Source organism: Penicillium hispanicum (assembly GCF_028827665.1).
Source record: "Penicillium hispanicum strain IBT 35686 chromosome Unknown utg000004l_segment0_segment0, whole genome shotgun sequence".
NCBI classification, from domain to species: Eukaryota; Fungi; Ascomycota; class Eurotiomycetes; order Eurotiales; family Aspergillaceae; genus Penicillium; species Penicillium hispanicum.
The window spans coordinates 3,050,504-3,063,742 of NW_026623196.1; positions in this window are offsets into that span (position 1 = coordinate 3,050,504).

The window sequence follows — 13,239 nt, forward strand, 5'->3', positions numbered from 1 at the left end:
ATGCGCCTTTTTCCCTTTCTTCGATCCGATTCTTCTCTCATTCCTCTTATCGCCCCGACTGCGGGAGAATCTCCGCCATCTCCGCTCAGCCAAGGATCGGGGGTACATGCTACATGATATACGACCGAAGCACGTACCTAGGTAGGACGAGATACGTCACGGCACAGCCATGGATTTCATCGTGGATGCCATGGTCAATCTGCCACTCATGCTACCTCTCTGTGCCACATAGATCGAGTCCGATCTACAATCCCAAGAGGTGATCGCGATCGCGTTCCAGCTTCGGATATGGCCCGACCCAGAGCTCTTTTTTTCGCGCTCCCCTTGCATCTGCATACCACTCGCTGGCATACTCCGGGCTTTGTCGCATGGAAAAGATGGGCAGCCCCCATCCCTCACCATCCACCACTAGTATACTGTCGGTCCTGGCAGGGCTGACGGATGGTGTGTCTACCTCCAGTACTACATAGGTATCTCTACGTAGCGGATTTCCTCTGCCGGGTGGGGCTTTCCTATTTTAGCTGCCGCCGCTTTTACGAGGGCGCTCAGGCTCAGGCTCCCCGAGTAAATTCCAGTCCGGGCTAAGGCTCAGTGAGCCACTTAGTACCATCACGTGACAGATCAGTGGTGGCCAATAAGCGCTTACTGAGTGCTCAGTGAGTGTTTATTGGCTGCTCACTGTAGGCTATAGGTTACTAGCAACAATTCCCTCGCTAGTAACCTTCTTAAACCATACTTATAGTAGTTCTTAGCTATATCTCTATTTGCTAGACTATAGGATTATAGACTATAGCCTAGGATAAATCATAATATAGTATCAACTAAGATCAGGCGAGTGTGTAGTATTTTCGCTATTAGCTTAAATAGCTATGGTATACTTTCTAGACCTATCGATTAGGTATAGGGTGTGAAGGGCTGTAGCCGAATTGATTCAATGGGACTAGGCCGATATATAGTTTATAAAAAGCTTGGAAAAGAGAAGGAATAGAATAAGCGGAATAGCTATAAATAGTAGTAGGTAAGGTGGTGGTAGAACGAGAATATATAAGGACGGCTATATGGTAGGGCTATATAGTAAGATATGGGTCTAACCTATTATATTTATTGAGAGAAATAGATTTAAAACCTTCTTTTTTAATCTAGTAATATAACTTGGTTTAATAAGTGGAAGATATAGTTAAGAGGATATAATAGGAAAATCAGAAAAAATTAAAAATAAATTAGCTTCTGTTTAATATAGGAAAAATTGGGTAGAAGCTATTTAATAAAGCGAAGTGCCTACATTTTTGATATATATAGTGCGGGCGTATATGTGTTAAGAGTATTCCGTTAAAGAATTTGATTTATATAGGACTCGATCATAGCTCGTGTAGGTAGTATACACTGTTTATTAAGCTGTCTAATCTACTGAATCAAAGCTTTTTCTTGAGTATTATCCAGAGCTTTATTGATTAGTTTAATATTAGATTTGGCTGCGCGACCGGCGAGTTAGTATTAGATTCGATGACGCACCAAAGCTATTAAATTTGGCTTTTTTGAGCATTGGCAGCTGTGTAGGCCTATTAGACTCGAGATTCAATTTCAGTGGGGTTTTCAACTATAATGGGGGAGGATGGTAGGTGTAGGAATCAAAAAGTAAGCATTCCGGTGTGGTGCACTAAACAAGCGGAGCGAGTTGGTGCGCCCTGAATATGAAAATACTACGCAATTGCTTTGTGTTTTATATCGATCAAAAGACGGCTGCTTTGCCGCGAGTCAAGCATACCAACGTGGAGATTGTGTCCAGCGGATAGACATCAATAAGTTTGAAACATTTCAAAGCACCATTATGATCTCGCTGGGTTCTCCGGGAAATAGAGAAAGAAGGGAAGGCCTCTCGAATACCAAATAGTCGGAAATAGGTACAGTTAGTCAGAAGCCCTGTGCAGCCGGGATTCAGAAGGCTCATTATCTGTCGCCTAAAGAGCCATATTGTTCCCTACCCCTTATAGATAGTCATTTCAGCCGTATATTCATAGCGACGTCAAGCCAGAGAATCTGTTCATAACCACTAATGGGGACCAGGTAGCATTCTTTGACTTTTAGTATATTAGCTTAGGCCTAGGAGTTTGTGACCTCGCCAAACTGTTCCATGCTCGTTTCCTCTGCATATGCTTATTAATACCAATAAGCCTTTACCTAATACCAATGCATAATGGAGAGATACAATTGCTCAAGCAGTGACTGGACCAGTCTCCTCCAGAATAAAGAAGACTAATACAACTGGGAAACCGCACTAGTTGACTGGTGTCGATTCCAGGCTTCCTGGGGATTTAGGGAAACACGGAGTGGCTATAGGCCCATATAAGATCGATCTTAAGTGTCAAGGAATAGAGAGATTGGTTAGATCAACAGGCTAGTCAGTTGATAGTAAAGTATTATTAAAGCTTCAACTTAGGGCTGTTGTCTGCCATAGAATCTCAACAAAGCACTAACGATTCTGGTAGTCAGTACTCAATTAAATAATTTTTATTGTTGGCTCAAGAGCCTATTTTCTTTGTATTTGAAAAACTAAACCAAAAAATAACTTTTCCATTCTACCCTTAAATTGACCCCTCCTTGCCATCGAAGTTTCAGACAATACAAGTTGGCTATTCTACCTCAGTCGAGAAAGGGATCCTTCAATAACCCAGAAGCAATCAAATACACGCTACTCCACAGCCAAGCAGACTTATCAAGTGGATTGTACTCAAAAATCACTTGTTTATATGGTGCAATCCGTATTATTGGCTGCATTGGGTTGTCATATTCTTCTTGATCATACCCAATCACCCGCGGTTTGGCAGAACCCTTCACCAAGTTACCCAGATTAGACGCAAGCTTTTCAGCAATAGCCTGATATCTAAGCTCGGTGTTTACACACATCCAATACATCGGGGGAGTTTTGGGTGTCACCACAAAGACCTGGGGATTGTTCAGATAATAGAAAGGTTTCCAATGCTGGACAAGGTCCTTCAGACTAGGAGTCCTGGCCATCCCGTTGACCAGAGGCTTATATCCCCATTCCTCAAAATCCTCTTCAAGTGTGTCGTTATCATCTATATCTCTAAAGAGAGGCACCTCCTAGAGATGGGCCGTGTAGACTGCTTTTTCGGAGATAATAATAACCACAGTGCATCCTCTAAGCCCGTTCACACTGACCACAAATCGCCCCCCAGAGGTTGGGAGGTAGTACAGTTATCTATAGCTATTATACCCTATATAATCGAGGAAGGGCGGAACTATATCTGCTGATAGATCCATAACATATTGCTTTGCGCCGCCATCTGGGATATTTGGAAGACGCTTCGAAAGGGAGGTTCGGCTGTGCGTATTGGTGGTTGGATAGAGGGCCAACTGGGCATAGGAAGTAGATGTCAAGAGTGAAAAAAGGAGTGAAAAAAGCACGTATAGAATAGACCCCTATACGAAAAAAGAATATATAATGAAGTGGCAAAAAAAGAGAATGCGAGATTCGGAAAGTTGTACCAAAGTCTCCCTGTCTTATCTATAATGATTATAGAATTGTGGTATAGGTGAATTATTCTCCAAGATAATATTATTGAAGAGACTCTCCAAGGTATTAAATAGATTCCCCAGTTATTAATACATTAGTATCGGGCGTTTATCAGTAAAGATGTACAGTAACTATTCCTTCAGGATTCTGTTCTTTATGTTTTTATTTGTCTTGGTCGGATGTATCGAGTCATGCATATATTCCTACGAAGCAAAAAGCTGAAAACGAAAATTAATATAAATCACAACGCGGCCTTTCCTTCGTTTCAAATTTGCCTCACAGCTATATCCAGCAAGTAGAATTTCTATAGATAGGTCTCTACTAAAGTAAGGTTTACGGCTAGTATAGCGAAGAAACCCACCTGGCCTACCATGGTGGCCTCGATGATATTGGTATCATGAGGTGGGGATCTCTCTGTTGCCCTCCTTTCTCTCCCCTCCCCTAGAAGGCATCAAGTTCCTGGTTAAGAGTGAAGAGGAGGATGGAACAAATCCTTCCTTCGTCCTAAATTGCCTCCAGGAGAGGCCAATAGTACTCCGAGCGCCTTCTGCCGTCATTGGATCCTTTCTCAAGATCCTAACGAGCCGTTAGAATGGTTCGGCTGCTGCCTCGGGAAGTGATCAGCCCCTAAAAGCGCAGGCCTTATTGAGGATGGTTTCTTCTGGGTATATCCGTCCTAGACCGAAGATTGCATAGGTCCACTTAAGGCTTAACCGACTTCCTATCTGATCTCACCACCCGGGACTAGGGATCCGACAGGAATATAAATATTCATGAATAATCATGAATTTCTACAGATATAAATAATATAAATTGAATATATTGAGTATCACGGTGGTTAAAGCTTATGGCGGGACTAGCGATGGACATTTAAATAGATGGGGTTCCCACTTTTTGATAGTAACCTCAACAAGAACATCATAACTACCTATCTCAACACCTAACGAGGGTGTTTGTCACGGACTGTCTACTGGCATACCAAGAAGGTCGATGCAGAGAAGTCAACTGGATAACAAAGAGTTCGAATCTAAAGAGAAGAAGAGAAAGGGAAAGAGGGAACTAATCTATATAAAAGGGAAATATTTTGTCGGAACAGGGATATCAGGTGATTCTGATCTAGCCAATAGCCATGCAGGAAAGATAACAGTGTCTGAATTCTCTAAACTATCCCCAATGCACCAATTTAACGTAATATATAAGCAAGCTGTCACTGTAAGCGAGCTGCCACCCTACCAAAAATCACCTCCCGATCGCCACCATTCTATCTTCATCCACCCACTATGCCACTAAATCGCTCCCGAAACGGCCAAAAAAAAAGGCTAAGCAAGAGGGGCGTATCCTACTAGCCATCCAAGCTATTCAAAATAAACAAATATCATAGGTTAGGGCTTTAGTATTAATATATTTTAGTTACTAATACTATAGATTAAAAATATCTAAGGCTAAATAAGGCTTTACTAATCTAATAGTATAGGTTTACTGATAGAAGTAGATAGACTTTTAGTCCTAAATTATATATTATAGGCCCTAGATAGTATATATAGAATAGATAGATATATCTACTTAATTTTTAAGGAGATAAATATAACGGGCCTATGCCCAATATAGATCACGTGAGGCACATGCCCACACCCACATAAAAACCCTCGCCTGCCGCAGATAGACTATATTTCCTTAAGATTAATGTAAACTGTATATCGGCCTAGTCTTATTAAATCAATTCAGCTACAGCCCTTTATATATATTAATCTTCCAATCTTTAATTATTAAACCACGAAAACCGACAAAAAGCCCTAGTCGAGTCCTACTCCTAGGCCTATAGCAGAATTACCCCTAAATCATTAATAATTTAGCTATAATGATAAAAATACTCCTTACACTTACTGAGAGTCCCTAAAATGTATTAAAAAAGCCCTAAAAAGACCTTTATCCTAAATATATAATAGAAACCTATTTAAATCTTTACTAATTTAGCTTAGTAGAAGATCTTTTATACTCACTAAAAGCCCTTAAGATATATTAAAATACCTTATACTTATTATAAGTCCCTAAAATATATTAGAATATCTTATACTCACTAAGAGTCCCTAAGATATATTAGAATATTTTATACTTACTAAGAGTCTTTAAAATATATTAGAAAAGACCTAAAAAGACTATATTTTAGATATATAGTAAAAGAACTAAGAATTATATAAATTAATAATAAATCCTTAATAAATAGTAATAAAACCTTAGTAAATATCTTTATAGATAAAAAAAATTATCTTTTAGTAAAAATATATAATTAAACACTTAATAAATATATAAGAATAAATAATAAAATAGTATTAATAGTATATTACTATTTAGGAAAAAAAGATATAATATTTTAAAAAAATACTTTAATAGCTAAATATAAACTAGTAAAAAAAAATAATAAACTAATATTAAAAATAAATAAAACTCCTAATAAATCAGTGCTAATTCTAAAAGTACTATAACACTAACTAAAAGCCTATCTATTAAACCCTATTCAATTTATAAAAAGTATAAATAATTAGCTAATCTAGAGAATTATAATAAAAAATAAACTAATAATTAATAATAAAATTATTAAATCACTAAATAACTAATTTATATATATATTCTCTTATCTTAAAAAGCTAATATAAAAAAACTATAAAATATTTATAAAACACTACTAAAATACTATTAAACTAAACAATTTTCTTAAATATCTAGAGAAGATCTATAGAGACCTAAATATTTAAATATAAACTACTAAATAATTATATTAATTTTATTAGCTAAAAAAAGCTTCTTTTTTAAAGTTCCTATTTTATCTAAAAAAAAAGTTTATTAATATAAATATACTAGATTAAATAGATAAAATAAAGAGATAAATCCTATTAAACTATTTAAACTAAATAATAAATAAATTATTTATAAATTATAGTATATCTCTAACCTTTTAAGGCCTAATTAGCTATCTATATAAGATTAGTATAGATATAGAAGTTTTTAATCTAGATAAATCCTATAAATTAAAATTAAATAAAATAGATTAAATCCTAATAGTTTCTATAAGCTATATTAATTATATATAAACTATTTTTAGAGTAAAACTAATTAATCTAAATAAACTAGATAGATTAATAAAAAAGAAATTAATTACTACTAAGTAAAAAAAAGATATTTATAATATAATAAATATAGCTATATAATTATAGAATATTTAGTCCTTTTAGTATAGAACTCTAACTATATATTAAAAAAAAGCTATATTACTAAAAGATTATTAAAGGACTAAAATACTAATAATAAACTACTAAAAATAAAATAAAAAAACTATATAAAAAAGTTATATTTTACTATTAAAAAAATTAGTAATTCTAGTAATATAAAAAAAGTGTTATTTATTAAAAAAAATCAATCAGAAAATAAATAGCTTCTATTCTTAATTATAAATAAAAGTAAAAAAGAGTTAAAAAACTATTTAAAAGTAAAAAACCACTATTTTTAGTTAATATTAAAGTAAATAAAATTCAGTTTATTAGTGTTTTAATTAACTTAGATTATCTAAATTATATAACTATAAATAAAAAGCTTATTAAGACTTTTAATTTTTTATATATACTAATATAATTATAATAATTTAATAGAGTAATACTAAATTAAGGTTAAATTATATATATAATATATTTTAATATTAATATCTATAACTATTAATAAAAAACTATTTTTATTTATATTATTAAAGACTAAATAAATACTATAATCTTAAGTATATCTTAAATAAAAGATATAAATAGAATATATTTACTATAAAAAGGATATATAGATATCTTTATAAAGATAAATAAAAAAATATAGTGCTAAAATAAAAAAGATAATATAATTAGACTAGTTAAAATAAAAAGGTTAAAAGTGAAAAAAGCAATAGCTATATTAATTTAGTAGCTATTTAATAATAATCTATAATAGGATTATATATAGATTAAAAAGATTATATTAGATAATATTAACTATATTTTATAACCTAAAAAACCTATTAACTTAAAAAAAAATTACTAAAACAGTATTAGCTATAGCTAAATATATTTAGTTAGTAGTTAATAAAAAAACTACTACTTTATTAGCTTAGAATTAACTATAAGATTCTATTAAAATATAACTAAAATAGTATTAAAGAGGTATTACTTTATAGTTCCCTATATAGTATAAATAAAAAAGAACTACTATATTTAAAAAAGATATTAATAGACCTCTTAGATAAGAATTTTATCTATATAAATAAATTACTTATTAACTAAAAATAGTAATTTTTTACTTTTAAATAGTTTTTTAACTCTCTTTTACTTTTATTTATAGCTAAAAATAAAAGCTACTTATTTTTTAATTTACTTTCTTTAGTAAATAATACTTTTTCTATATTACTAAAATTATTAACTTTTTTAACAGTAAAATATAATTTTTTTATATAGTTCTTTTACTTTATCTTTAGCAGTTTATTATTAGTATTTTAGTCTTTTAATAATCTTTTAGTAATATAGCTCTTTTTTAGTATATAGTTAGGGTTCTATACTAAAAAGACTAAATATTTTATAATTATATAGCTATATTTATTATATTATAAGTATCTTCTTTTTATTTAGTAGTAATTAATTTCTTTTTTACTAATCTATCTAGCTTATTTAGATTAATTAATTCTACTTTAGAAGTAATTTATATATAATTTAATATAGTTTATAGAAACTATTAAGGTCTAATTTATCTTATCTAACTTTAATTTATAGGATTTATCTAGATTAAAGGCTTCTATATCTATACTAATCTTATAAAAATAGCTAATTAAGCTTTAAAAGATTAAAGATATATTATAATTTATAAATAATCTATTTATTATTTAGTTTAAATAGCTTAATAAGATTTATCTTTTTATTTTATCTACTTAATCTAGTATATTTATATTAGTAAACTCCTTCTCTAAGTAAAGTAAAAACTTTAAAAAAGAAGCTCTTTTTAACTAACAGAGTTAATATAATTATTTAACTACTTATATTTAAATATTTAGGTCTTTATAGATCTTCTTTAGATATTTAAAAAGATTATTTAGTCTAATAATATTTTAGTAGTACTTTATAAATATTCTATAGTTTTTTTATATTAGCTTTTTAAGATAAAAAAATATATATATAAACTAGTTATTTAGTAATCTAATAACTTTACTATTAACTATTAGCTTATTCTTTATTATAATTCTTTAAATTAGCTAATTATTTATATTTTTTATAAATAAAATAGGGTCTAATAAATAGGCCCTTAGTTAATATTATAGTATTTTTAGAATTAATATTAATTTATTAAAAGTTCTATTTATCTTTAATATTAATTTATTACTCTTTTCTTCTTATTAGTTTATATTTAGCTATTAAAGTATTTTTTTAAAATACTATATCTTTTCTTTTTAAATAGTAGTATATTACTAATATTATTCTATTATTTATTCTTATATATTTATTAAGTATTTAATTATATATCTTTATTAAAAGATAATCTCCTTTATCTATAAAGATATCTACTGTAACGGGCCTATGCCTGATGTGGATTATGTGAGGCATATACCTACACCTATATAAAAACCCTCGCCTACTACAGATAGACTATATTTCCTTAAGATTAATATAAACTATATATCGGCCTAGTCCTATTGAATTAATTTGGCTATAGCCCTTTATATATATTAATCTTCTAATCCTTGATCATTAAACCACGAAAACCAACGAAAAGCCCTGGTTAAGTCCTACTCCTAGGCCTATAGTAGAATTACCCCTGAATCACTAGCGATTCAGCTATAATGACGAAAATACTCTTTACACTCACTAAGAGTCCCTAAGATGTATTGGAAAAGCCCTAGAAGGACCCTTATCCTAGGTACACAGTAGAAACCTGCTTGAATCCTTACTAATTTAGCTTAGTAGAAGATCTCTCACACTCACTAAGAGCCCCTAAGATATATTAAAATACCTTATACTTATTATAAGTCTCTAAGATATATTAGAATACCTTATACTCACTAAGAGTCTCTGAGATATATTAGAATACCTTATACTTACTAAGAGTCCCTAAGATGTATTAAAATATTTTATACTCACTGAGAGTCCCTAAGATATATTAGAAAAGATCTAGAAGAACTATATCTTAGGTATATAGTAGAAGAACTGGGAATTATATAAATTAATAATAAATCCTTAATAAACTATAATAGAACCCTAGTAGACGTCTTTATAGATAGAGGAGATTATCTTTTAGCAGAGATATATAATTAAATACTTAATAAGTGTATAGGAATAAGTGATAGAATAGCACTAGCAGTATACTATTATTTAGGAAGAAAAGATATAGTACCTTAAAGAAATACTTTAACAGCTGAATATAAGCTAATAGGAAGAAAAGAGTGATAAACTAGTATTAGAGATAAATAGAACTCCTGATAAATCAGTGCTGATTCTAGAAGCACTATAATACTAACTAAGGGCCTATCTACTAGACCCTATTCTGTTTATAAGAAGTATAAATAATTAGCTAATCTAGAGAATTATAATAGAGAATAAGCTAGTAGTTAATAGTAAAGCTATTAGATCACTAAATAATTAGTTTATATATATATTCTCCTATCTTGAAAAGCTAGTATAGAAGAACTATAGAATATTTATAAAGTATTACTAAAATACTGCTGGACTAAATAATCTTTTTAAGTATCTAGAGAAGATCTATAGAGACCTAAATATTTAAGTATAAGCTGCTAGATAATTATATTAACTTTACTAGCTAGAAGGAGCTTCTTTTTTAAAGTTCTTGCTCTGCTTAGAGAAGGAGTTTACTGATATAGATATATTAGATTAAGTAGATAAAGTGAAGAGATAAATTCTGTTAAGCTGTTTAAACTAAATAATAAGTAGATTGTTTATAAATTATAGTATATCTTTAATCTTTTAGGGCTTAATTAGCTATTTATATAAGATTAATATAGATATAGAAGCCTTTAATCTAGATAAATCTTATAAATTAAAGTTAGATAAGATAGATTAGATCTTAATAGTTTCTATAAGTTATATTAAATTATATATAAACTATTTTTAAAGTAAAACTAATTAACCTAAGTAAGCTAAATAGATTAGTGAGGAAGAAATTAATTATTACTAAGTAAAAAGAAGATACCTATAATATAGTAAATATAGCTATATAATTGTAGAATATTTAGTCCTTTTAGTATAGAACCTTAACTATATATTAAAAAAGAGTTATATTGTTAAAAGATTATTAAAAGACTAAAATACTGATAATAAACTACTAAAAATAAAATAAAAGAACTATATAAAGAAGTTATATTCTACTATTAAAAAAGTTAATAATTTTAGTAGTATAGAAGAAGTATTATTTACTAAAAAAAGTGAGTTAAAAAATAAATAGCTTCTATTTTTAGCTATAAGTAGGAGTGAAAAGGAGTTAAGAAACTATTTAAGAGTGAAGAACTACTATTTTTAGTTAATATTAGAGTAAATAAAATTTAGTTTATTAATACTTTAATTAACTTAAATTGCTTAAGTTATATAACTATAAATAGAAAATTTATTAAGATTTTTAATCTCTTATATATACTAATATAACTATAATAATTTAATATAGTAGTGCTAAATTAAGGTTAAATTATATATATAATATATTTTAATATTAATATTTATAGCTATTAGTAAAGAACTGTTTTTACTTATATTATTAAAGACTAAATAGATACTATAATCTTAGGTGTATCTTAGATAAAAGATATAAATAGAATATATTTACTATAAAGAGGGTATATAGATATTTTTATAAAGATAAGTGAGAAAATATAGTGCTAGAATAGAAAAGATAATATAATTAGATTAGTTAGAATAAAAAGGTTAAAAATAAAGAGAGTAATAGCTATATTAATTTAATAGCTATTTAATAATAATCTATAATAGGATTATATATAGATTAAAAAGATTATATTAGATAATATTAATTATACTCTGTAATCTAAGAAACTTATTAATTTAAAGGAAAAATTGCTAAAGTAGTATTGGCTATAGCTAGATATATTTAGTTAGTAGCTAGTAGAGAAGTTATTACTTTATTAGCTTAGAATTAACTATAAGATTCTATTAAAATATAACTAAAATAGTGTTAAAGAGGTACTATCCTATAGTCCTTTATATAGTATAAATAAAGAAGAACTGCTATATTTAAGAAAGATATTAATAGATCTCTTAGGTAAGAATTTTATTTATATAAGTAAATTATCTATAGTAGCCTTAGTACTATTAGTATAGAAACTAAGAGGAGGTATATAATTCTATATTAACTACTAAAGGATTAATAAATAAAGTATAAAGGATTAGTACCCTTTACTATTAATTTAAAAGACTTTAAGGAATATATTTAAAGTGTGATAGTTTATAAAACTAGATATTATTATTACTTTTTATAAGATTTAAATATCTTTAAGTGAGGAGTAAAAGACTATATTTTATATATAATATAGCCTTTTTAAATAGAATATTATCTTATTTAGACTCACTAGTGTACTAGTGACTTTTTAATAGTTTATTAACTAAATACTGTAAAAGTATCTTAATAACTTTATTTTTATTTATATTGATAATATTATTATATATTTAAATAGATTATTAATAGATTACTGCTAAAAAGTAGGTAAAATATTGTAAAAGTTAAAAGATACTAGGTTATAGTATAATATTAAGAAGTTAGAGTTTAAGTAGTAAATAGTGAGATATCTTAGATTTATTATATATATTAGTGAAGGTATTTATATTAACTTAAAGAAGATAAAAGCTATTTATATATAAGAAGTTTTATAGATAGTCTATAATATATAGGGATTTTTAGGATTTACTAATTTTTACTAGATATTTATTTTTTAGTTTATAGTTTTATTAGTCTTATTAATAAATTTAATAAAAAAGGATATTCTATTTTAATAGAATAAAAAGTATTAGTAAGTATTTACTAAACTAAAAAAGTTATTTATATCTATATTAGTTTTAGTATATTTTAAAGAAGACTATAAAATAATTATTAAAACTAATATATTAAGATAGATGATTAAAGCTATATTATTTTAGCGCTAAAATAATAGTGAATTAGTGCTATATATATTTATATCTTAAAAGTTCTTTTTTACTAAATTAAACTATAAGATCTATAATAAAGAACTATTTATAATTATATATACTCTATAAGAATAGAGGCCTAAATTAAAGATAGTCTTATAATTTACTATTATTATAGACTATAAGAACCTCTATTATTTTAATTAAGTATAGTATCTTAATAAATAATAGATATAATAGGTAGATTTAATAAATAAGTTTAATTTTAATCTTTTCTATTAACTAGGAAAATATATATTATAACTAGATACTCTATCCTATTATAGATAAGATATACTACAGAATACTACTAATAAAAGGTTATTAAATTGCTTTTAAAAACTCTTTAAAAGTGTATTAATCTATATAAATAGAGTAAGGCTTAACTAGATTAATTATAATAAAGAGGCCTAAATAGATTTTATAAAGAATATTTTAATATTTAATAAACTAGTAATATAAATAAAATAATAGTAAGTAAAAAGGACTAATAATATCTACTAAGCTTATTTAGAAGTGCTATAA